The sequence below is a fragment of the Sarcophilus harrisii genome, chromosome 2 (assembly GCF_902635505.1).
Source record: "Sarcophilus harrisii chromosome 2, mSarHar1.11, whole genome shotgun sequence".
Taxonomy (NCBI): domain Eukaryota; kingdom Metazoa; phylum Chordata; class Mammalia; order Dasyuromorphia; family Dasyuridae; genus Sarcophilus; species Sarcophilus harrisii.
In genome coordinates, this window is record NC_045427.1 from 568,813,642 (window position 1) to 568,837,756 (window position 24,115).

At 37.0% G+C, this 24,115-nt stretch overlaps 1 protein-coding gene across 4 annotated transcripts in view; it reads left to right on the plus strand.

Moving 5' to 3' along the window:
* The window catches only part of VTI1A (vesicle transport through interaction with t-SNAREs 1A), a 425,564-nt gene that overhangs the window by 392,661 nt on the left and 8,788 nt on the right, over positions 1-24,115 (plus strand). The gene's annotated exons all lie outside the window — the stretch shown is intronic.

The following is a 24,115-nucleotide window of genomic DNA, read 5'->3' on the forward strand; positions in this document are numbered from 1 at the left end:
ATGTTGACAAACTCACTTAGCACAAATAGAGTAGTCTTAATTGTAAGCTCTAATGTTTTATTGCTAAATTGGTCAATAAGTCAACGTTCTAATTTGACTCATTCGACCACATCTTCTCCTAAAATAGCCCTTGACACTTTTTAAAGCGAGCCAATGATATACTTGGGTTATTCACAAAAGCCTTCTTTCTTGTCAGCAAATAGCTAACTCACGCTCCCCTACCTCTCAAGAGAATGTAGAACTAAGTTTGAGAGTAAAAATAGATACTTCGCAATTCTAACACACTTTTCATATTTTTATTCTCATCAAAATCAAGGGAGTTCTAAGAGTATAATCACAAAATATTCTTTTGAATATTTGTTTTGATTTTAGCTTTGTAAATTACACACACACACACACACACACACACACCATGTATCCTTCTTTCTTAGAGACATGAAAAGTAAAATAAGATGAGAGGAGAGGAGAGAAGAGAAGAGGGAAAGGGAAAAGAGGAGAGGAATGTTTTCTAAACTGCTTTTGTTTTGCTTATATCCAGAATCATGCTCTGGAAATATTGAAAGTAATTCATGTTACAGAATGAACAAATGCTTGTGTTTTATATGATTGAAAGCCCGATATTTAGCCAGATCTGTGTTTCTCTCTTTGGGATCATGTTCATTTTTCATTTTGCTCTCTTTATAGTTCTGTGCAATAAGCTTGTGCAAAGAAAGAGATCTAGTCCTAAACACAAGTGCTGTTTTTTAATTTTATTTCATCACCCATGGCATAACCCCTCCTTTTCCCCCATCAAAATCAGGTAGAATGGAATATGAGATAGAATGGCATATTGGTCAACATGTGACATCTAGAATAAGCATATGAAATTTAGCTAGGAGTAGGAGTACTCACCCACACTAGATGAGTTTATGCTCAAGTGATGATTACAGTTGGATATGACAAAGGGTTCTCTTCCAATTCTCTTTAGTTCCTATCTAATAGGGTCTTGGCTCTGCTGCCAGGTTTTTTTGGGGGGGATGTTATATTTCTAATTGGAACCATAAAGTTGTAATTGTTGCCCCCCACTAATCTGATTTCATTGTCTTTTAAGGAAGTTTTAAAACTTCCCTTTCAGATAAATTCCTTCCATTGGTATTGTTTTGGGTTCTTTGAGTTTTTCAGTAGAGATATATTCTTTTTCTTCCCTCACATCTCCATTCTAGGACAGCTTTCATGTCGGTCTCCTCTCTCTGGCACAACCTCCTGTTTTGAATCATACTTAAATATACACTGTCTATTTCCTTATCTAATAATGTATTCCTCCTTGGTTACTACCAGTCTACAAACTTGGCAAATATGAAAGACTATAGTGTTGGCTCTGTGTGTGTGTATGTATGATCCCACATTCCCAGTGCTTCTAAAGGAGTATCATAATTGTTGTGGTTTCTACTCCAAACTATATTATTATCTAAAGTGCATGGTGTAACTCACCACATGGGTCAGTAACCCTCATTCCCAATATTTGGCTGAGGAAATCCTATGCCAAAATATATCTCATGGTTCTTGTCATCTTCTATCCACTACATGGCCCAGGAATAGCATGAGAGCCATGTTTTTGAAAGACTCACCAAAGAAAAACACCATAACTGTTAGCATGTTGCCTCTCCACTTATCTTTGTCATCTGGCAATATGACAGGGTAGAGTAAGGCCCAATAAAAGGTACATCCCAATACTACTTTCAGTTTTTTATTCAGACAGTAAGGAGTATCTCTGGAATACATAGTATCAAAAAGAGAATGAGAGAGACTCAGCAGAAGACCAGAGAGGGGTAGTAAGCAGCTGTCTATTTTTTAAAAAGTTTGAAAACCACCACCCACTCATCAGGTGATTGGAGACTGTAGTTGTAAAAATGTGCTGGAGGCAGAAGTTCGGAAAAATCCCAGAAAGTGTTGAAAACATCTCTAAACAAGGTATTTTTCTCCTGCACCTTTCTTGCTAAAGGTCCCAATTGCTGCCAAGAAAACTAGTGAGAATGTTAGCTGCCAAATAAAAAATTTATGACAGTGTTTGGCAAAGGACTATATCGCTGCTTGTTTTCTACATTTCCACAAGGCCCTTGAAGGCAGCCTCTTTTTTCTTTTCTTTGCCCCCTCCCCCACCTTTCCTTTTGGACATGTATACCTAACTGATCACTGTTCTGGGTCTGTTCTCTAATAAAAGAGCAAACTCCAATAAAGTCGGATAAAACAGTATAACTTTTTCTCCCTTCAGTAAACTCCAAAAATGTGTGTGTGTGTGTGTGTGTGTGTGTGTGTGTGTGTGTGTGTGTATTTTGGAAGAATGCTTTCTGTTTAGATGGGGGGAAGGTTTGAGAGAGGTGAATGGAACCACCATTACTGGCTTGTTTAATTTAGATCCTTATAATAAAAGGATCTATCAATTAGGAATCATAAAATAATAAATTTTGGGGTTTGAAGCTCTTCTCATCTAACCATCTCATTTTACAAATGAAGAAACTGAGGCTCCCAGAGATGACATGAATCTCTAAGGGTCAAACTGGAGTTTAATGACAGGGTCCAGATTACAACCCAAGCATCTTGCCTCTCAGTTTAGTACCTTTTCTATAGCATCCATTGCCACCCCCAGCCTATAACTGAAATTAAAAGCCTTCTTCCTTTACACATAAGAAAACTCAATTTCCTAAAACATAAGTGATTTTTTCCAGTATCACACAGCTAGTGACAGAGCTAAATATGGAATTCAGCTTTCTCACCTCTTGACCTCAGTGATATAAAAAAAGATTCCTTAAAATGAGAAAGATCTGAGTTCAAACACTGCATCAAATATTTACTAGCTGGGTTGCTTTAGATAAGCCACTTAACTTCTCTCAGACTCATCTATAATACTATCATAATATTACTATCAGAGCTCTTGTGAGAATTTGATGAAATTACATGTAAATTATGTATGCTTTATAAACCTTAAATAACAACTTTTATTACAATAATTATTATTATTATTGTTTTCCACTCCACCTTAGTGCTTCCATAAATGGCTTTTGTTCTATTAAAGCCAGGTGATTTCATTAAAACACAGGTCCAGTTATGTCAACCCTTTACTTAATAAACTCTAGTGATTCCCTGTTTCCCTCAGGAGCAGTACCAAATACTCTGTTGGATATTTAGAGCTCTCCAAATCCTAGCCCCCTCCTAACTTTCCAGTCTTCTTATGACTTACTCCCAAAATATCCTCTTCCATCCAGTGATACTGAGCTTCTAGGTGTTCCAAGAAAATAAGATACTATCAACTCTGGACATTTTCTCTGGTAACTTATGCTTGGAACATTCTCCCTCCACTTCCAATTATTGACTTCCCAGCCTTCCTATAAGTCCCAACTTAAATCTTACCATCTACAAAAAAAACCTTTCCTTACTCCTAATTTCAGTGCATGCCCAGTTTCAGTTATTTCTTTTTTAATTTGAATATATCTTGATATATATATATATATATATATTTGTTTGCATGTTATGTCCTTTAAATTGTAAGCTCCTTCAGGGCAGAAGCTGTCTTTTGCCTCTTTTTGTATCCACAGCACTTAGTATGGTACCTGACATATAGTAAGTGCTAAATAAATGTTTATTAGTTGATTGATTAAGCATTTACTATAGGTAAAGTACTATGGTAAGCAAAGAAGAAAGCTATATAAAGCCTCTATTCTCAAGAACTTACATTCTTCATATTATTTTCCTTTAAACCAGAATGGGATTCTACATGAACACCCTGCATTTATATATCATTGGCAAATGAAATATAAAAGATTCCATTCACCAAAATTCTCTGTATACCTCTTGAGCACAAAAACGAAATAACGGAAGGAAAATATCATGTTGAAACTAGTTGCTCTATGCATATCAATTAACTCTTTGGCTCATGTCATTAAATGTATATATGAGTTCACAGAATATCTCTGGATTTAGAAAAAAAAATTATAGCAAGTTTGAATGTCAACAATAATAATTATACTGGTTGGATGAATACCCTAAAATATTTTGCCTGTCTGAGGAAGTGAAATTATCTGTTTCTGTCTTTTCAAAACAGCTATCAGATTATGCTTTTAGCCATTAATTAGTGCTATTTAGCCCATATTTCATCCTCTGACATATTCGCAGCCTAAACTACATGTGTCTGTAATGACATCTGCCAATAATCGTCCGGAACATGGTGACTGTGGGACCTGGGCACAAGTACAGCTGCCTCCTGTTTTGGCTGTGGCTTGAGAGCTCATAGTACTTGATGTAAAGTATGGAAGACAGACCAGCAGTAAGCAGATTATTTCAGACAGCATTAGGAGTTCACTGAGGGAAGATTAGCTCCATATCAGGCAGATAGCATAAGTAAATTAGAAACCTCCCCGATTAGTACAAGAAACCCAGATTTGTGCTTGTTTGTGATCTGCTGAAAGGCAGTGTCGATGTCATGTGTCCTCATCTTGATTTAAGCTGAAGTGTTGGCATCCCATGTTAACATCTGATGGTCTGCACTAGTGGTACGAACAAGTTCCCTTTAGCTGTGGATTGACTAATGTTTTCTTTGGCCCTAGGATACTCTCCAGAGTGTATGACATTTTTGAGGTAGGACTGCCAAATAATTATGAAGTTGTCCTATACTTGGGCCCTTTTCTGTTTCTTCTTTTGAAATGACCAACAGCATCATGTTAAAGGCATAAAAATGATGCTATGATATATGACATTTGATGCCTTTAAAATAAATAAATAAACTCTTCTGGTGATAGTGCTTGAAATCCAAAATGAGCTTTGTTTGCCAACCATTGTGATTGTCTGCTTCACTAATAATCAGAAACTTTGATAAGAGGTCAGGTACATTTTTTAACCCATAGGGAGAAAGATTAGGCTGTCAACATTATTCTTCCCAGACACTGTTGTCATCTCATTCCTTTTGTGAATACCCATATGATACTTTATAGCTTTTGTAATCTTCCCCCCCCCTCCCCCGCCAATGGCTTATATTCTAGCTAGACAAGGCAAAGATTGTAAGCAAATCCATCATACCCATCAAGAAGACAATCTGTGTTTGTCTTTATTCCATCTCAACTGATTTAAGAATGAAAGTGAACTCTAAGCAAACCCCCATGTAGCCAGACTTCAAACTGCATAGCTTAAATAACTAGAATTCGTTTCACAGGCTAACTGATGTTTGGACTGATGACTCTAATGTTTTGCATGACCTAGAAACTCGTTCTGAGTCATAGCAAAATGCAAATAAACTATGTTTGGTTTAGTCTTAGTGTTAACTGTATCTTATTTTCACTTCAGCAGACACTTAAGCAATGAAAAGCAATGTGCTATCCTGGAAAGAACAAGTGTACTGGTCTAGGAGACTTGGATTCACATCCAACCCTGATATTTACTCATTCTGTGATTATGGACAAGTCATATTAGCTTTTCTGAGCATCACCTTCCCCATCTGTAAAATGGAGATCATTATACTTGGATAAGAAGTTATGAGGAAAACATCTTATAAACCTTTATGAGCAAAATAATTTTATATTATTATTATTAGTAGTATTATCATTATGATTATTATTATGTGCAGTCAAGTACAGGACAATATATTAAGAACTAGAGATATAAAGAAGATCAGATGGATTTAATTATTTTACTATATAGATAATTAACAGCTCTATCTAGCCCAAGTCTCTCCTTAGCTCCATTCTAGCACTACTAACTGCTTTTTGGACACTTCAAACTTCTAGAGATGTCTCAGATCAAATATATCTAAAACTAAATATATTCTCTTTCCCCAAAAACTCAACCCTCTTCCAAACTTGCCTATTTCCTTCAAGGATACCACCATTCTTCAGATTTCTGTGATTGATAACCATAATGTTATCCTGAACTCTTCACTCTTGCTCATTTCACATATCCAATCTGTTGCTTCATCTTGCTATTGCTACCCCTACAATCTCTCTAGCATCCTTTCTCTTTACTTACATGGCTATCACCTTAGTACAATCCCTTATCCCTAATATCCTAGAAAATTGAAATGGCCTCCTAATCATTCTCCCTGCCTCAAGTCTTTCCCTACTCTAACTCTAATCTCCACACTGCTCTCAAAGTGATTTTCCAGTGTTTCATTATTGCCTCGAGTGTTAAATATAAATTCTTCTTTTTAGCTTTGAAAACCTTTGGAATAATTCTTGGTCACTATATTAATCAGAGTTCTCTGTTTTTCAAAGTTGTTTATCTTTACAATGTATTTAGCATATAGATTGTAGTTTTAGTTCTGCTGTCTTTACTCTGCATCAGTTCATATAAGCCTTCCCAGGTTCCTCTGAAGCTATTTCTTCTACTTATTACTCTACAACAATAATCTATTACATTCTCATACCATAATTTATTCAGCCCTTTCCAGATGATGGGCCATCCCCTTAGTTTCCAATACTTTGCTATTATTTTTTTTTTAACTATTATAAATACTTTGGTACTCAGATCTTGTTTCCTGAGTTGTTCTTTGAAGAAAGCTAGGAAACCTATAAGGAGGAAGAAAGGAGGAAGACAAGAGACCCAAATTCATTGTCCTAAAACAGAAGTTGATCATGTCATTGTCTTCTCAGAAATTTTCAGTGGTTCCCTGTTTCTATAGGATAAAAAGCAAAATCCTCAGATTATAATTTTAAAACTCTTCATGATCTCTCTGGCTCCCACTTAACTCTTCAATATGATCATAGTTGAAATGGGGGGAAGAAAAGGAATAGATATGACAGATATGGTGGGATGTTTCACAAACTTGGCAAGTGATTCAATATGTGACATGAGGGTCACACATGACTCTAAGGTGGTTTTGAATCTAGGTGATAGCAAAAATGAATAATGGTATCCACAACAGAATTAGGAAAAGAGTGGCATATTTGGGGAGGATAGCTGATGAGTTTAGTTTGTTGGTGCTAATTTTGCAGTACCAGTAGGACATCCAAGCGCCTTTATCCATCACACAGATAAAAATGTGAATGTACAGCACAGAGGAAAGACTACAATTGGAGATACAGATTGTGGGGTCATCCACAATGAGATGATGATTTTTATCCTAGTTTAATATGGTCAGTTATGATATGTTGTAATTCTTAGCCAGAATAAGTAAGATGATGTTAATTGTATCTTCCATTTGAATAGAACTTTGTATTCTTCAAAGCACTTTCCTCTATAGTATCGTTTGATCCTCTTCAAAAACCTATGAAGTAAATCTGGGTACGTAGTGACATCTTTATTTATTTATGAAAAAATTTAAAGCCATAAAGGTGAATGAGATGCCTAAGACTATATAGGTAGTTAGTGTCAAAGGTGAAATGTGAAACTCCCTAACATTCTTTCTACTGTAATATATAATCTTTCCTATTCTCTAACCATTCTAAATAAATGAGAACTTAGTATATTTTTATCTCTGCAGCTACTCACCTAGTTTTAAATTGCATTACAATAAAAGATTTATGTTGTAACAAATATAAGCAGAAATATTTTATATTGGATATCTCTTTTGGAGAATTAGAACAATAAACCCTCAAAATCCTTATTTCCTATCACGTTATGCAAATAATGACCACTTTTAAATTATATTTGCATAGATGAGAAATTGATGCAGAAAAATCTAGAATTTAAAGCTGGAAGGGATTTCAGATGCCATCTAGTACAAAAGAACCAGAGCTAAGTTGAGGATAATAGTTGAGTTTTGTCTTAGAGCATCAAAATTTAGAGGGCATTGTCAGCTTTCATATTCTTTCAGCCATATAGAAATGACTGAACCTAGCATCTAGTTAACAGCAATAAGTTAAAATAGTACAATCCTGGTGAGATATTCCCTTCTCACCAGGAGTTGTTTTCTCATGGTCTTTTGTGAGGGGGGGGGCAGGTAGAGTAGGGGGTTCTAAATCATCCCCATGGGCATGCTTCTTCTTTGGAGCTTAATATCGTCCAGTCTCTTCCAACTAAATTTGTCTTTAAAAACTGATTTGGCGGAGCTAGATGGTGAAGTGGATAGAGCATCCATCCTGGAGTCAGGAGGACTTGAGTTCAAATCTAGCCTTAGACACTTAACACTTATGAGATATATGTTATTAGCCAAGTGACTAGGCAAGTCATTTAACCTCAATTGTTTTGCAAAAAATAAAAATAAAAAAATTTGATTTAACAGTTTCTTTCATGTTGCTTGCCCTTTACATACTTTGCTCACCTTGACCCTAGTCAGTTTTGTCCTGAGGGGCCAAAATTGTGAATCCAAATAAAAGCCAATTTTTCCCTCTAAGAGGGAGTGACTTGCCTAAGGTCCCACAGCTAGGGGATTAGGAGAGCCAGAATTCCAGCACAGATCCTCTGACTTTAAGCCCAGTATTTTTGGCTACTATCCCCCAATTGCTCCCAGAAGACTAATTTGAAGCCTCAAAGAAATGACATCCTCAGATCAATTTCTAGCCCAGATATTGCCTTATTATACGATTACCCCAAAACATTTCCATAAAACCCAACTGTACACATTGTAAAATGGGAATGATGACTTAATTTAACAGAGCTTTGAAAGCCCTAGATAGATAGATACTACCCTTTTAACTTAGGGTTGCCATCCTCTCTTTTTTCACCAACCATCCAGACACCAAAGAAAATTCTAATACTGGAATGTCTCCAACCATTGGAAAGAAAAGATATTTCCCTGGCCCCTTAAAATTAGATGAACTGTACAAGCTGAAAAGAAAATGACTACAGTGGAGTATCTCCTGTCAGCTAATTTGATAGTTCTTTATCAGGTAAACCATTAAGTGAATACATTGATCTTTTTTTTTCCCTTCTTCTTTTTTGCTGTTCTGCCTTGGCTATTCCCAGGATTTCTCTGAACCAGTTCGGCAAAAATTGATTTTTATTAGTTCCACTGGCCTTGTGGAAAATTATCTCATGAACTGGTTTTTATAGGAAGACTCAAAGCACAGCACAGGTTGAAAAATAAGCCTATAGCAGTCAAAACTGTTGTCTGAAATGTCTTCAGACTGGAAGGCTGAATTTATTGCACAAAACAAGTACTAGCTATGTGGAGGTAGGTGTGCAGTCCCGCTCATTATCACTGGGAAAGGGGAACCAAAAAGCCGAGTAAAAAATTAAATTTTAATAATGCCAGTGATATTTTCTAAATCTTTCCTGACAGAAAGATTCTCATTATTTTTATCCATCTCTGAGTAGGTCCTTTTAGAGCCATCTCAGAAATGGCCTCAGCTCTGATTGTTTTCTTTTCTTTATAGTGTCTGAAAACCAAATATATACACACACAAATATGCTTTGCTATCATTCAAGGAGGGCTGTGGCCCTAGTAACTATCTAGCTAGCATTTTTGCAGAAATGTTGACTGTGGATGCCTTCAGCTTTTACAAAAGAGGTCAGCCTCGTTAAGGCAATTGTTTTAAATGCTCTGAACAAAGATCTACTACTACCCCTGGGGTGAGGTAGAAGGAACGTGCATCCCCTAGCCACAACTGTGTTATTAAATTACCACTAATTTGGTGAGTAACAACAAGTGAGTCAAGGCATGGTGAAATGAATGATACAGTGATTTGGGAGCCTTTTCTTATCATGATGCTTCAGTTTCATTGTCCAATTTTTGTGTAGGGAATCTGGAAGCCATATTCGTTGCAGAATGGGAGCTCCACAATGACATTGTCTTGTAGTTTTCTTGGCAATCTTTTTTTAAACCTTAAATCCCAGAGAGGCAAGATGTCAGGGAGAAGAATGCTATGACTTAGGCTGCCCAAAGGCAAAAGACCCCTGGAAGGTCTGGCTGACAAGCCCTGTGCTCTGTGTATCACTGATCGACATAACCAGTTTCATTTTCTTTGTAACGTCTGACCAGTTCAATCCAGTTGATGTTCCTTGGGTATTCACCCAGTGTGTAGCCATTGCCCTAAGTATGGTTTTCTGGGTCAGGATGACGTTAGAACTTGGAGAACACATACTTTTTGCCACCGTAACAATGTCATGTGTTTACAGAAAATGTGAGGAAATTTGGGATCAATATAATTATAACCATTTTATGGTTGGGTAAATTCACTTGTCTTTTCCCAAGGTTACTTAACTAACAAAGGATTGAGGCTGTATTCTGTTGTCTTTTTATCTGTCCAATACTGTCCAATTGGATATTACTATACTAAAAGAATTCAAATTATTAAATCCTGTTCCATCTATCTATTTTTTCCTCAATACCTTTAGCTGTTGTAATATACTTTAAATCATATATACTTGCAGAAACACAACATGCCAAAATTACAGGGAATTAAGTTGGAAAACCTGTCTGCAGGTGCTTCAGAAATAGATTTAGAAAAGAATATTATTGTTCTTTTATAGTATTTTGAGTGAAGACCAGTTGATACCTTTGAGTTAAGCTAGAATAGTTTAATGAAATCACCAGCAATATTCAAAGAACATAGAGACTGAAGAATGCAGGTGAAACATGCTACTTAATTGAAAATTATAAGTATATGTTTCATCTCTTCCTCCACAGAGAGCTTACCCTGATGCCATAATGCAGGTCTTACTAAGCCATCAAGACTCTGGGTATATTCTTCCTGACATTCTGTCCTGTTGTCCAAGATTCAGGAGCCTCATAGCAAGTCAGCTATAAGGAAATGAATTTTTGGGCCATAGACACTCAGAAACTAAATTATAGAGGGCTTGAAATCCCTTACAGTAGAGGGAGTGCCCACATCAACTAAATTACACATCTTTGAAGTGAATATATAAATATATAAAACTCACTTCAGGGACTTTTCAACCTCAACTAAGTTGGTTTCAACTACTCAGTTCAATTCAACAAATTATAAGAATCTACTGATTACTGGGAGAGAATCAAAGAATGAGACATACTTTCTGACCTTAATAGAGCTAATCAACTGGCAATTTTTTTTCATAATTCCAGAATATTTTTCAGGGTTTCAATGACATCAGAGTAATACTTCCAGCCCAGGCATTTAAAAAAACCAGTTTGCATCCCAAGGAAGTGGACAGATATATGGATAATCCTCTAGAGTTGTTTGACTTGAGATTAAAATAAAGCACTGAATTTAGCACTGGTTCTAATAATTCAGTGAAAACTGTATTCAAACATTGAACTGTATTTAGCATTGTGATACAGCCAAAAGAATGCTGGATCTGTATTCAGAGGTCCAGGGTTTGAATCTGACCTCTGCTACTTATATAATCTGTCTGTCCTTGGGCAAGTGACTTAAATTCTTTAGGCCTTGATTTCTTTATCTGTAAAATGAGAGTTTATACTATGAATCCCTAGAGATTTGTTTCTCCCAGATCTAAAAATCTAAAACTGTGATTATATAGATTAGGAGAGCACTACAAAGGTTTTTAGTCCAACATATACATAAATAAGAATCCTTTACATCACTGAGAAATCATTCCCTGGCCTCTGCTTAAGGACCTTCCATGAATTTCTTATCAATATTAATCTTATGTTATAAATCATTGCAGATTAAAGTAAATTTTCTTTTAATTTTTAAAGCTTTTTAATTTCAAAACATATTCACAGATAATTTTTCAACATTGACTCTTGCATAGCCTTGTGTTTCAGATTTTCCCCTCCTTCCCCACACCCCCTCCTCTAGATGGCAAGCAACCCAATATATGTTATATGTGTTAAAATATATGTTAAATCCAGTATGTGTACATATTTATACAATTCTCTTGCTGCATAAGAAAAATCATATCAAAAAGGAAAGAAAATGAGTAAGAAAACAAAATGCAAGCAAACAACAACAAAAAGAGTGAGAATGTTATATTGTGATCCACATTCATTTCTCCACAGTCCCTTCTCAGAGTATATATGGCTCTTTTCATCACAAGATTATTGGAACAGGCATCAATCATCTCATTGTTGAGAATAGCCACATCTATCAGGATTGATCATCATACAGTCTTCTTGTTACCACGTACAATGATCTCCTGGTTCTGCTCATTTCACTCAGCATTAGTTCATGTAAATCTCCCCAGGCCTCTTTGAAATCATCCTGCTGGTCGTTTCTTACAGAACAATAATATTCCATACCATTCATATATACCATAACTTATTCAACCATTCTCCAATTGATGGGCATCCACTCAAGTTTCCAGTTTCTTGCCACAACGAAAAGGGCCTACCACAAACATTTTTGTACATGTGGGTCCCTTTCCCTCCTTTAAGATTTCTGTGGGACACAGACCCAGTAGTAATACTGCTGGATCAAAGGGTTTATACAGTTTGATAACTTTTTGAGCGTAGTTCCAAATTGCTCTCCAGGATGGTTGGATCCATTCACAGTTCCACCAACAATGTTATCAGTGTTCCACATCCCCTCCAACGTTCAGCATTATCTTTTCCTGTCATCTTAGCCAATCTGACAAGTGTGTAGTGGTATCTCAGAGTTGTCTTAATTTGCCTTTCTCTGATCAATAGTGATTTAGAGCATCTTTTCATATGATTAGAAATGTTTTAATTTTAAAGTAAATTTTCAAAAGAAATTTTTATTTTAAAAAAAAGGAATAGCCTAATAGAATGATACCTTGAACAAGCCTTTAAGACTATACATTACAGATGAATTGCCCATTTATATCAGAGGAGGGAACTTCTATAGTAAAAATTTTTCACCTTAATTAAATCATAAGTCCAGATGCCACTTCCAATCCTCCACAAAGGTAATAACTACCCATTCTTCCTAAATCCCTTTTGTTATGCATACTCACTCAGAAACTTCTTTATATCAAGCCTAACTCACTCCTGTTACTTCTTGACAAGAAGAGCTATTAAATTTTGAAATGGATTGTCTTTGGCAATTACCTTTCTACATGGAAAAGGAGATTTAGTATGTTTGATGGTCCTCAACCACCAAGAGAATGAATGATATCTGGTGATGCCTTCTATGTTAATAGGTACTTAATAAATAGAGGATCAATTGGTGGTAAGCTAATCAGTGGAATCTTTCCTAATCTACTTTTAGTTTTTCTTCCAAACTGTTATATATTCACAAAGGCAACTACATTTTAAAGAACAGCTTGAAAACAAGGAAATATGATCAATGTATTGTGGTATATGTGGCAAAAAAAAAAAAAAAGTGTTGGGCTAAAAACAAAAAACCTTGATTCCTTATTTAGCTTTGTCATTATGTAGTTATATGATTTCTCCTTGATGGTTCTCGGTTTCTTCCCTGAAAAAATGAGGGAATTGGACTAGACAGTTTCTAAGATCATTTCCATTTGTAACATTCCATAAATTTATAAATCCCTAATCCATAAGCAGCTTCTAAGATCTTTGATTGGGTCAGCCCACCAGAATGCAATGCTGAAGGCCATCCTGTGAAGAAGCTTTTTCCAAAGCCACCCTACTTGCAAATCCATCTCCGATGGCGACAGTAGCCATGGCACCTGCACTGAAATGTGAAATACACATTTGGCAATGTACAGAATAATGGAATGACACATTCCTGATCAAAACCTATCAGACTTAGGAGTGGTCTCTGACAGGTCTTCCTTGGCTGCCTTCCCAGATTGAAAAGGTATCATCAATTCCAACCAATAGGACTCCTCTTCTCCCCTGTTTGATGTAGCTATTACCACCTTGGGGAGAAAATTCAGCCCTGTTGGGGAGACTCCTCCAGTTCCAAGCTCAGATGCCAGTCTGTGGGAGGGAGTATCCCGCCCAGCAGAAGTAAGGGCCAGCTCGGCACCCCCAACTAAGCACTACAAATAAAACACTCTGATTGCTTTCCCTGGGCCTGAGCCTGAGAGGGCTTGTGACTCTTACCATTCCTGAGCTGGCATTTTCTTTTCAGCCCTCTCTGAGAGTGGTATTAGTATATGTATTAAAAGGGCTTTGCCTTTTCAAAATGCTTTATAATCTTTAATTAGTTAATCCTCCTTCCCCTGTGGGTAGGTGAGTGGCTCATTTTATTGAGGAGGAAACAAACTCTGAGTGTTGTGGAGTGACTTGCTCCAGGTCACACTGCAGAAAATCCAGGATTATGGGCACAAAACAAATTGCCTTATTATTAGAATGACTATAATTATAACCTTAGTTGTTCCCTTGTTATTCTGATTTTTCCTTTCAATCCAGTAAGCTCCTAGAGGGCAGGGACTAAGCATGTCTTTATTCTGTAAAAAGTGGAATTGCAGTCCACATAGGGAGAGGGAGAGCTCTCCACAAATTTGGAAACTAGTTGGAGTTTGCCTGTTCCCTTTGCTCTTCTTTCACTGCTTGCTTTGTTTCCTCTTTTTGGGAGCCAAGTGTCCTCAATCTGCCTGCTCACAGTCCCCGACTCTGGGACCTTTTTCAGGTGGGTGAACATCAAAATTCTGCCCTGTATCCCATTCCCACGGAGCCCTAACCTAACCTGATGAACTAATTTGAGCTAGATATTAATGATTAATTAATGGCTTAATAAGAGCTATGGTAACATTTGCATTTTGACAGTTCCTTTGGTGTCATAACCCAAAGGCATGAGTAATGTGGGAATTTCAGTGATCGCCTGCCAGAGACCTTTCAGCTCCTTTCAAATCACCCACTTGGGCTGCTTCTCATTCCACCTGGGCAAGCCCAGCCCCAGCTGGATGAATATAAGAAACAATTCTGGACTTTGGAGTCAGAAGACTTGGATTCATGTCCCAGTTCTGCTACTACTTAATAATTATGTGGCCTTTAGCAAGTCATCAAGCCTTTGTACCCTGCCTATCAAACCCATTTATCTCCTTAGCATCAAAGAAAATAATGTACTGGATCAAATCAAATAATTACATAGATATACACACACACACACACACACATATATATATATATATATATATATAAAGTGCAATTGTAAACATGAAATAGCTATATAAATGATAGCCCCCAAAGAAGTCAGATGTAAGATAGAAAACTATCCATTCATTGCCAAGAATTTCTAATGTATTTTCTATGTGCCAAGCCCTGTTATAAGAAAACAAAGACCCAAAAACACATAGGACATTGTCCCTTTTCTCATTGCTTTAGAGAAGACTTAGACCTTCAGAGATGAAGGGAGCCCAAGAGATCAACTTCTCCTACTTCCTTATGTTAAAAGTGAAGATCTAGGTCCCAAAGACTCAAGCACTTACCCAAGGTGACCCTACCACCAGTAAGTGTCAGTGCTACCTCGCCAGGCAAAAGCTAAGAGTTATTCTACTATGTCACACTCCCTTTCTAGGATAATGATGACATGAAAGGACTCACTGAGTTTGAAGATGTGAATCTATGCAAAAATACTAGATATAATCAGAGATAATTTTTTTATTATTATAGTAACTTTTTATTGACAGAACCCATGCCAGGGTAATTTTTTTTACAACATTATCCCTTGCACTCACTTCTGTTGCGTTTTTTCCCTCCTACCCTCTACCCCCTCCCCTAGATGGCAAGCAGTCCTATATATGTTGAATATGTCATAGTATATCCTAGATACAATGTATGTGTGCAGATCCAAACAGTTTTCTTGTTGCACAGAGAGAATTGGATTCAAAAGATAAAAATAACCCGGGAAGAAAAACAAAAATGCAAACAGTTTACATTCATTTCCCAGTGTTTTTTTCTTTGGGTGTAGCTGCTTCTGTCCATCATTGATCAACTGAAACTGAATTAGGTCTCTTTGTCAAAGAAATCCACTTCCATCAGATTACATCTTCATACGGTATCGTTGTTGACGTATATAATGATCTCTTGGTTCTGCTCATTTCACTTAGCATCAGTTCATGTAATTCTCTCCAAGCCTCTCTGTATTCGTCCTGCTGATCATTTCTTACAGAACAATAATGTTCCATAACATTCATATACCACAATTTACCCAACCATTCTCCAATTGATGGGCATCCATTCATTTTCCAGTTTCTAGCCACTACAAACAGGGCTGCCACAAACATTTTGGCACATACTGGTCCCTTTCCCTTCTTTAGTATCTCCTTGGGGTATAAGCCCAGTAGAAACACTTGCTGGATCAAAGGGTATGCACAGTTTGATAACTTTTGGGGCATAATTCCAGATTGCTCTCCAGAATGGTTGGATTCGTTCACAACTCCACCAACAATGTATCAGTGTCCCAGTTTTCCTGCATCCCCTCCAACAATCATCATTATTTTTTCCTGTCATCTTAGTCAATCTGGTGTGTAGTGGTATCTCAGGTATCAAACCTGGTGTGTAGTGGTATCTCAGAGTTGTCTTAATTTGCATTTCTCTGATTAATAATGATTTGGAACACTCTTTCATATGAGTGGTAATAATTTCAATTTTATCATCTGAAAATTGTCTGTTCATATCCTTTGACCATTTGTCAATTGGAGAATGGCTTGGTTTCTTATAAATTAGAGTCAGTTCTCTATATATTTTGGAAATGAGGCCTTTATCAGAACCTTAGTTCTGATGTTTTCCCAGTTTGTTGCTTCCCTTCTAATCTTGCTTGCATTAGTTTTGTTTGTACAGAAGCTTTTTAATTTGATGTAATCAAAATTTTCTACTTTGTGATCAATAATTGTGTCTAGTTCGTCTTTAGTCACAAATTTCTTCCTCCTCCACAAGTCTGAGAGATAAACTATCTTATGTTCCTCCAACTTTTTTATCATCTCGTTCTTTATGTCTAAATCATGCACCTATTTTGATTTTATCTTCGTATACGGTGTTAAGTGTGGGTCCATGCCTAATTTTTGCCATACTAATCTCCAGTTATCCTAGCAGTTTTTGTCAAATAATGAATTCTTATCCCAAAAATTAGGATCTTTGGGTTTGTCAAACACTAGATTGCTATAGCTGACTATTCTGTCTTGTGAATCTAACCTAATCAGAGATAAAATTAAAGCATAATAACTACCATGCTGTCCTGGGAGTAGGTAATAGATAGATAGATAGATAGATAGATAGATAGATAGATAGATATTCCCTGCAAGGATGAGCACTGTATTATCTAAAAGGAAATTATTATATTCATTTTCATCTTGGGTCCTGGCAAGAGTGAGCATTGTATTATCTAAAAGGAAACTATTGTGTTCATTTTCATCTCAGGTCTCAGTTGACTAAATTTAAAGAACTTCATTCCATCCCCACAGCATCTCATTGATTTTGATGATTGCTTTGTGAACAGCCCCATCTGAACCATAAAGTCATGGAAGATCTTGCCAACATATTTGCAAGTACTGCACATTGGAATCGGCACAGCAATCATGCCGAAGCCTTACTTTGACAATTCTGAATTGAAATCAGTGTGTGAATCTGATTGATGGTGGATATACCAATGCCCGTTGTTGAGTTTGTTTGGAACCTAGATAATGTTTCTTTTTAGGTAAGCATCCAGAGAGGAATGTGTACTGACTCCTTTGCCCCAAAGCTTATAACCTGTCCCCAGGATTGCTCATTTTCATGATAATCGCTACGGTGCTGTCAGACCCTAAATGGCAAGCCATCATTATTCAATGCTGGTCAGTCAGACAGGAAGGCATGTACAAGACATTGCATTGAACCTGCATAGATGTCGTGCACTCTGCAGCTAATGAATGCAAGCTTGTAAAAGGATTTAGACACTGCTGGCATCCTTAATGTAAGCTTGATAATAAGCCTTTGCTAGAATAGCTTCTTGTCTACAAATAGTATTTCTAACTCAGGAAGAAAAGAATGAGGCAGGCTTTGTCCATGGATAAAAAAGTGTTTTGAATTTTGAGTTTTGAGATAGAGGATATCTTGGAGGATGGAAGGCCTCCAAGTCAGAAGAAGGCATATTTTTAGAAAGGAGACTTGATTTTAGGACCAAGGGATGTGGAGGAAGGGGAGTGATTTGCTGAAAGCAAATGAATGTCCAAGTACCTGGTTTATCAGTACACAGATGCGTCTGAGGGGAGCTTTGGACACTCTACTGTCAAAGGTTAGGTGTTATTACCAAACATATCAGGGAAGAAGGTCAAGGCTTTTCAAACAAAGAGGAAATATCCTTGTTTTCAAAGACAAAAAAAGGAAGGGTATGCTTGCCAGATTTGGAAAGAATAATGGGTTCTCAGGTTCCTAAGACAAGTAGGACTCCCAGAGGCAGAATTGATAGCTCCTGCTGTAGCTTCTTCAGTACTGAACTTCCCAAACCAGAGCAGGTCTTTTAGCAGCAACATAAGCTTGTTTTTTAGGTAGGGAAGAGAGTATAGCAATGAAAAGATTCCACAGTTCCACACGGAGATCAGTATTTTCCACAAGACTCAGTGAGCGCTACCTCAAAGTAAATGGTTAATTCATCTTGTATCAACAGCACTGTGATTCATAATGTAAACTTGGAGAATCCTTGATGTTTCAGTCACACATTCCTTTTAATTTGATTCTGCGTTCTTTTAAAGCTACAGTGAGCTAACTTAATAGAATGCAACATGCAAATGCACCAACTTTTGCCTTGAGGCAGTTTAGCCTGGCTGTTTCAATGGGTGTCTTCTTTCAAGTATATATTCTTTCTTAAATTATTTACTTGGTAAACATACTTTGCATTTTCAAAGGGGGGAAGAGGATTGGTATGTTGGAGCTCCTCTTTCAAAATATCTGGTTGAATTTTAGGTTCTTCCTCCCTTCCCTAAGATAGAGACTCAGTCATTTTGGATTTTCCTCCTCAGACTTTCACTTTCTCAACATGCAGGGAAGCCCCTTTTTCAGCCTCTCCATTCTAGATGTCTTTCTGCTTTGCCTACAGCAATACCCACTGGCAGTGTCTGGCTGTGACCGTACTGTGGGCTTTGTTACAGATGGGCCCTGCCAATGCCAACCATTGTTCCAGACTCCAAGCTGGTCAGACTATTCTTTTTCTTTGAGGATCCCTCCATTCTCAGTTTTGCTTCCTTCAGAAGGGCTGCTCCTCGCTTAAGCTATTAATATCCAAGGTCATCTTGGAGGACAACTCTGACCCGAATCAAAACTCCATCATGTATTTCTGCTTTAACTCATGATCTCTTCTTGACATTCCATTATCTCCACATATTTGCCAGTCTTTAGTTTAAAATTAAATGTAAATGCCCCCTCCCTTCACTTAAAAAAGAAAAAAAAAAGATTATTTCTTCTGGTCTTGACTAATACAAGCTGGCCTCCCAATTAGTTGCATTCATCATTTTCTGGTTTACTTCCTTCTTTTTAATATGGTCTTCTTTTAGAACCATAAAATGATCAAGTTTGAAGCAACTTTGAGGTCATCTAGTCATTCCCCACCTTTTTTTTTTTTTTTTTCCTGAGGCAATTGGGGTTAAGTGACTTGCCCAGGGTCACACAGCTAGGAAGTGTTAAGTATCTGAGACCAGATTTGAACTCAGGTCCTCCTGACTTCAGGACTGGTACTCTATCCACTGCACTACGTAGCTACCCCTAGTCATCCACTTTTAAGGCCCAACTCAAATCAAATGTCACATCTTCTATCCTCTTTCCCTGATGCCCTAAGTTGGGGAAATACCTTCATCTTGGCCCCTCACTAATAAAAGAATTATTAAACAAAGTTATTTTTTGTTTTATTTCTCTCTAATAAACAATGCTTTTAATTGTCTAATGAATAATGCAATACTTTGTATGTTTGTATTTTATCTCACTGAAAAGAATCTAGATTGCATAAAGGCAAGAGATCTTGACTTATCTTTTTTATCTTATACCTCTCCCACCACCACCACCATTGTGCAGGGGCTCTATCCACAATAGGTGCTTAATAAATGTTTGGATAAATGAATGAATCCATTTTGACCTTCTCATTGGGAAAACTAAGATATAGAAAAGTGAAGTGGCTTGCTCCAACTCAAATACATAGTAAGTAGCAGAGCTAGTAATTGCACATAAGAATCCTGGCTCTCCCTTACAGATTCCTAGAATATAAATTTCAAAATGTATGACGTGTCAAGATTTCTATAACAATCTACTATATCCATTGATGTCATTGGAGTTAGTATATTTGGACTCTATATCACAGAACCTGATGTGCTGGTTGAGGGAGGAAGGAAAAATGAATAAGAGAAGGGAGCAAGGAAGGAAAGAAAGAAGAAAAGAATGAGAGGAAGGAGGAAAGGAGAAAGGAAAGCAGGAAGAAAAGAAGAAAGGAAAGGAAAGAAAGGAGAGAGGGAAGAAGGAATTGTAGAAAGAAGGGAGGATTTAAAAAATATGGAAAAGAGCACCTGGACTAGACAATATATATAGAGAAAGTTGATACAGGAGCCAACTTCCTCCCTAGTCTGGGAGCTCTTTGAGAGGAAAAACTAGTTTTTATTTTTACCTTCATATCCTTAGTACTTAGCACTATGGTTTGAATATAATAAACACTTAATAAATGTTGACCTGAATTGACATCACTTGGAAGGTATCAAGGAATAAATTCTCAAGATATTTTAGGATTATAGATTTAGAGCTGGAAGGCACACATCTTGCCCATCTTCATCCTTCCAGCTATGATGAAATGGAGACACACAGAAGTTGTGACATGCGCAAATAATCCAGGCAGTAGGTAAGCATCAGATGTAGGATTCCAATCTCAATTCCAAGCAAATTTATTTTTTCCACTATACTATGCTGCTTCCCTTATCTGAAAGAAAGGATGATGCCAGAAGATTGGGGAAAAAAGTCTTGTGTTAATATTGCCCAAAAGTTTATCAAAACATCAATAATAATCATCTATATGCCTTTTTTCCTCCATTCTGCAGAATCATCTTGAGACTTATTTACACCATATCAATGTCATCTTTAGCAACAATATCAGAGAAATATAGGAAAGCCTCCACAAATTATATTCTATAGCATACTACATCTTTACAGTCACACACTTGATTTAGAGATGAAGATAAAAGAAGATCTGATTGTGCATATCATTTTGGGGGGATAGGGGGACTGGGTTGTTTTGGCTTTTTTTTTTTTTTTTTTTTTTTTTTTTTTTTTTGGTAACATTTTATTTAGCAGAGTAGAAAGCCAGAACAAAGACTTTTCCTCCAGCGAGGGATCTCCATAAAACCAGTTTTATTCCTTGATAGACACAACAACAGAGTTAATGTTGTTTAATAATTCTCTTATTATTAACACCAAATGAGACTTAAAACAGAGAGCTGGATGGTCCTTCAAAAGTATTTGCTGTGCTGAGGGGAGGGGCAGCTAGATGGCACAATAGAGCATTGGCCCTGAAGAGCCAGGGAGGATATCAATTCAAATCCAGCCTCAAACACTTAGCCCTTAACTGTGTGATCCTGGAAAAATCACTTAACCCCAATTGCCTTGCCCCCCCCCCCAAAAAAAAAAAAAAAAAGTTGTATTAGAAAAAAATACATTTGCCTGCCTAAAAAATATCCAGGTTAGAGTACAGAAAAGGGATTTCCCTATTCATGCAGGTAATCAAGATACTACTGTTTGTTATGACATTGTGTTACATGCTAGACCTTCCTGTAAATAAGAACCATAATCACTTAAGTGTTTGCCCAGTGTAGCAGTGCCAGAAAAAAACAAATGACTATCTGCTCTCCAAACTATGAGATAAGTTGAATGGAAAGTCCATAGAGATGGCCCATCATTACATATGTCTTGAATAGATATTGCAAATGGACAAAAAGCTGAGCCTAGAACTGAATAAATGAATATAGTTTGCTAGACAGCGTCCAGTAAATTGTGTAATGCTTTGCAAACTTCTCCCTAAAATAATATCCAATGCTTCTTAACACTCGAGGTCCTTCCACTGATGTGCTATTACTTCTTGTCCTTCACTCCTGTCTGAATCTTTGTGATCCCCACAGACCAACTGTCCAAGGATTTTCTTGGTAAAGACACTAGAGTGGTTTGCCTTTTTCTTCTCCAGTTTTATGCAGACAGAGGTGAACTGACTTGCTTGAAATTACACAGCCTATAAGTGTCTGAGGTCAGATTCTAACTGGTCTTTTTGACTCCAGGCCCAGTATTCTATCTGCTGTGTCACCTGGCTGCTCCTCTAGGCTACCCAGATTTTGTATGATTACAAGCCATTAATTAGAACACCATCCAAGGAGACAAAATTTGGGATCACCAAAAAAGGAATGGAGAGAGATGCATGGAAATAAGGGGCAGCACATTACCAGCTGTACATGCAAGTAAAAGATATCACCTAAGAAGCCTATGGTCAGGAGAAGAAATAGGCCCGTCAAGTCACAAGAGAAAAGAGATAAACAGCCTCCATCCTGCTGTGATACTTGTATAACATCAAGGAATCTAGAAAAAGCTCTCAAGCATATTAGATGAACCTCCCCCCCCCAAAAAAAAATGGATTTACGGGAGGACATGGATAAGAGACACGTAGGATGGCATGGGTGGACTGTGACCTACATTTTGTAAGGATCATTTGCCAAATCATAGAAGGGTAGTGATCTGTCAGTGGAGGGAGTAACTATACTGATAAAATCACAGATCCATGAAATATGTATGTATGTATACATATATATGTATATTTAGAGAAATACATATGTATCCATATCTATTATACACATATAATAGATATTGACAGATATTTATATGTCCTCTATTCTTTCTTTAATAGAAGTAAGTACAAATCGACAGATATATAGTTTTATGCTGAGTGTTCTGTTGTCTCATTGTGAGTCTCTGAAACCTACAGAGAGAATACATAATCTTCAATTCAGGTGTGCCCTAAATGAATTAAAACATATGAGACTTTAGGAGGACTCTCTAGATGAAATCTTTGAGGCTGGAAATGAGGATACCCAATTAAATAGTCCAGGAAAGAAGTGAGGATATAAGCATTCCTGTGCAAGCATTTTTTCTAAACATGCCTTAGATTAAACAAGTTTTCTCCACAGTTAATCCTGTGTAAATTAGCATCATGGATGCCTTGAGGCCTTCAACCCACAAATAAAATGGTTGTCAACCAAACTATACAAGAGACCTATTACCGTATATTACTTAGGGCAGAATTTTAAAGCGTTTTCATGCTTATAATCTAGTTTACTGCTGAGTTCCAATTTTGCCGATTGCCTTTGCAAGCCAGCCACATGGTAACTTTCTGGGAAAACAGAGATCTCATTACCCACAGAGACTAAGGGAAATAGTGTATTCCCAAGTGTATTCACATGTACCAAAGAAGAAAAAAGAAGAATTCCAGTCCAGTTGAAAATTTAAGCCACCAAACTTGCATGTATCAATATCTATAAAAGCATATTCCCTTTGCTATGGCATGAAAAAACATTTTTTTTTTTGAAAGAATCCCTCATACCTTCCTTTGGCTGAGTAAATATGTCCTGTTAAGTCTGAATTAGCTGTCATCGCAAAGAATTAATGTCTTGGCGTAGCCTTTCTAGTGGAGAAGGGAGAAATAAACGAGACAGATCTTGGCTGAGCTTTAAGTGATAAATGAGGACAAAACAGGCCATTCATCTCCTGCGAGGAGAGTGGACACAAGCACTAAAGCAGTTTTGCGGAAGACGTGTCAGCAAATGTGATCATTTTGTAACCTGTCAGGAGGATAGAGAGCTAGTCCTTTTAGAGTGTCACAAGGGAGTGTGTTTGTCTGATGTGACAGTTTTCATCCATCCATTTACTTGGGGCGGGGGGGAGTGGAAGTAGAATTGTTGTGGGGGAGGCAGAGGTGAAAAAGGGAGAGTTGAACTTGTATAAAACTGCAGTTTAATTTATTGTTGCACACAACACATTCATTCATCCTGAATCTATGTAGTTTTGAATCTACACAAGCAGATATATTTATGGACTGCATGGAAAAACTCTTGTTTTTCTCAAATTTGAGGATTCATTTAGACTTCATATTCAAGTGGAAACTCCATATTCAAAATACCATATCTAGAAAAGGGTAAGACTTGTGTGTGTGTGTGTTGTGAGATGGAGACAGAGAAGAAGATTTAAATACCTACTTTTCTATTTTTTTGAGGTAATGTGGGAGTATCTCAGACTATGTCTGACAAAGTTCCTTCTATCTTCAGGAAATAAAATGATACTGGGATCCATTTCTAAGAACCAAATAGCAAATTATGAAATAAATTCATCAGAAGCTTTCTCCAGACATACTGGGATGTGTGTGTCTCTGTTCATCTAGATTTAGCTTCTCTCTGTTGCCTGATCATTGTTTAGTAAACT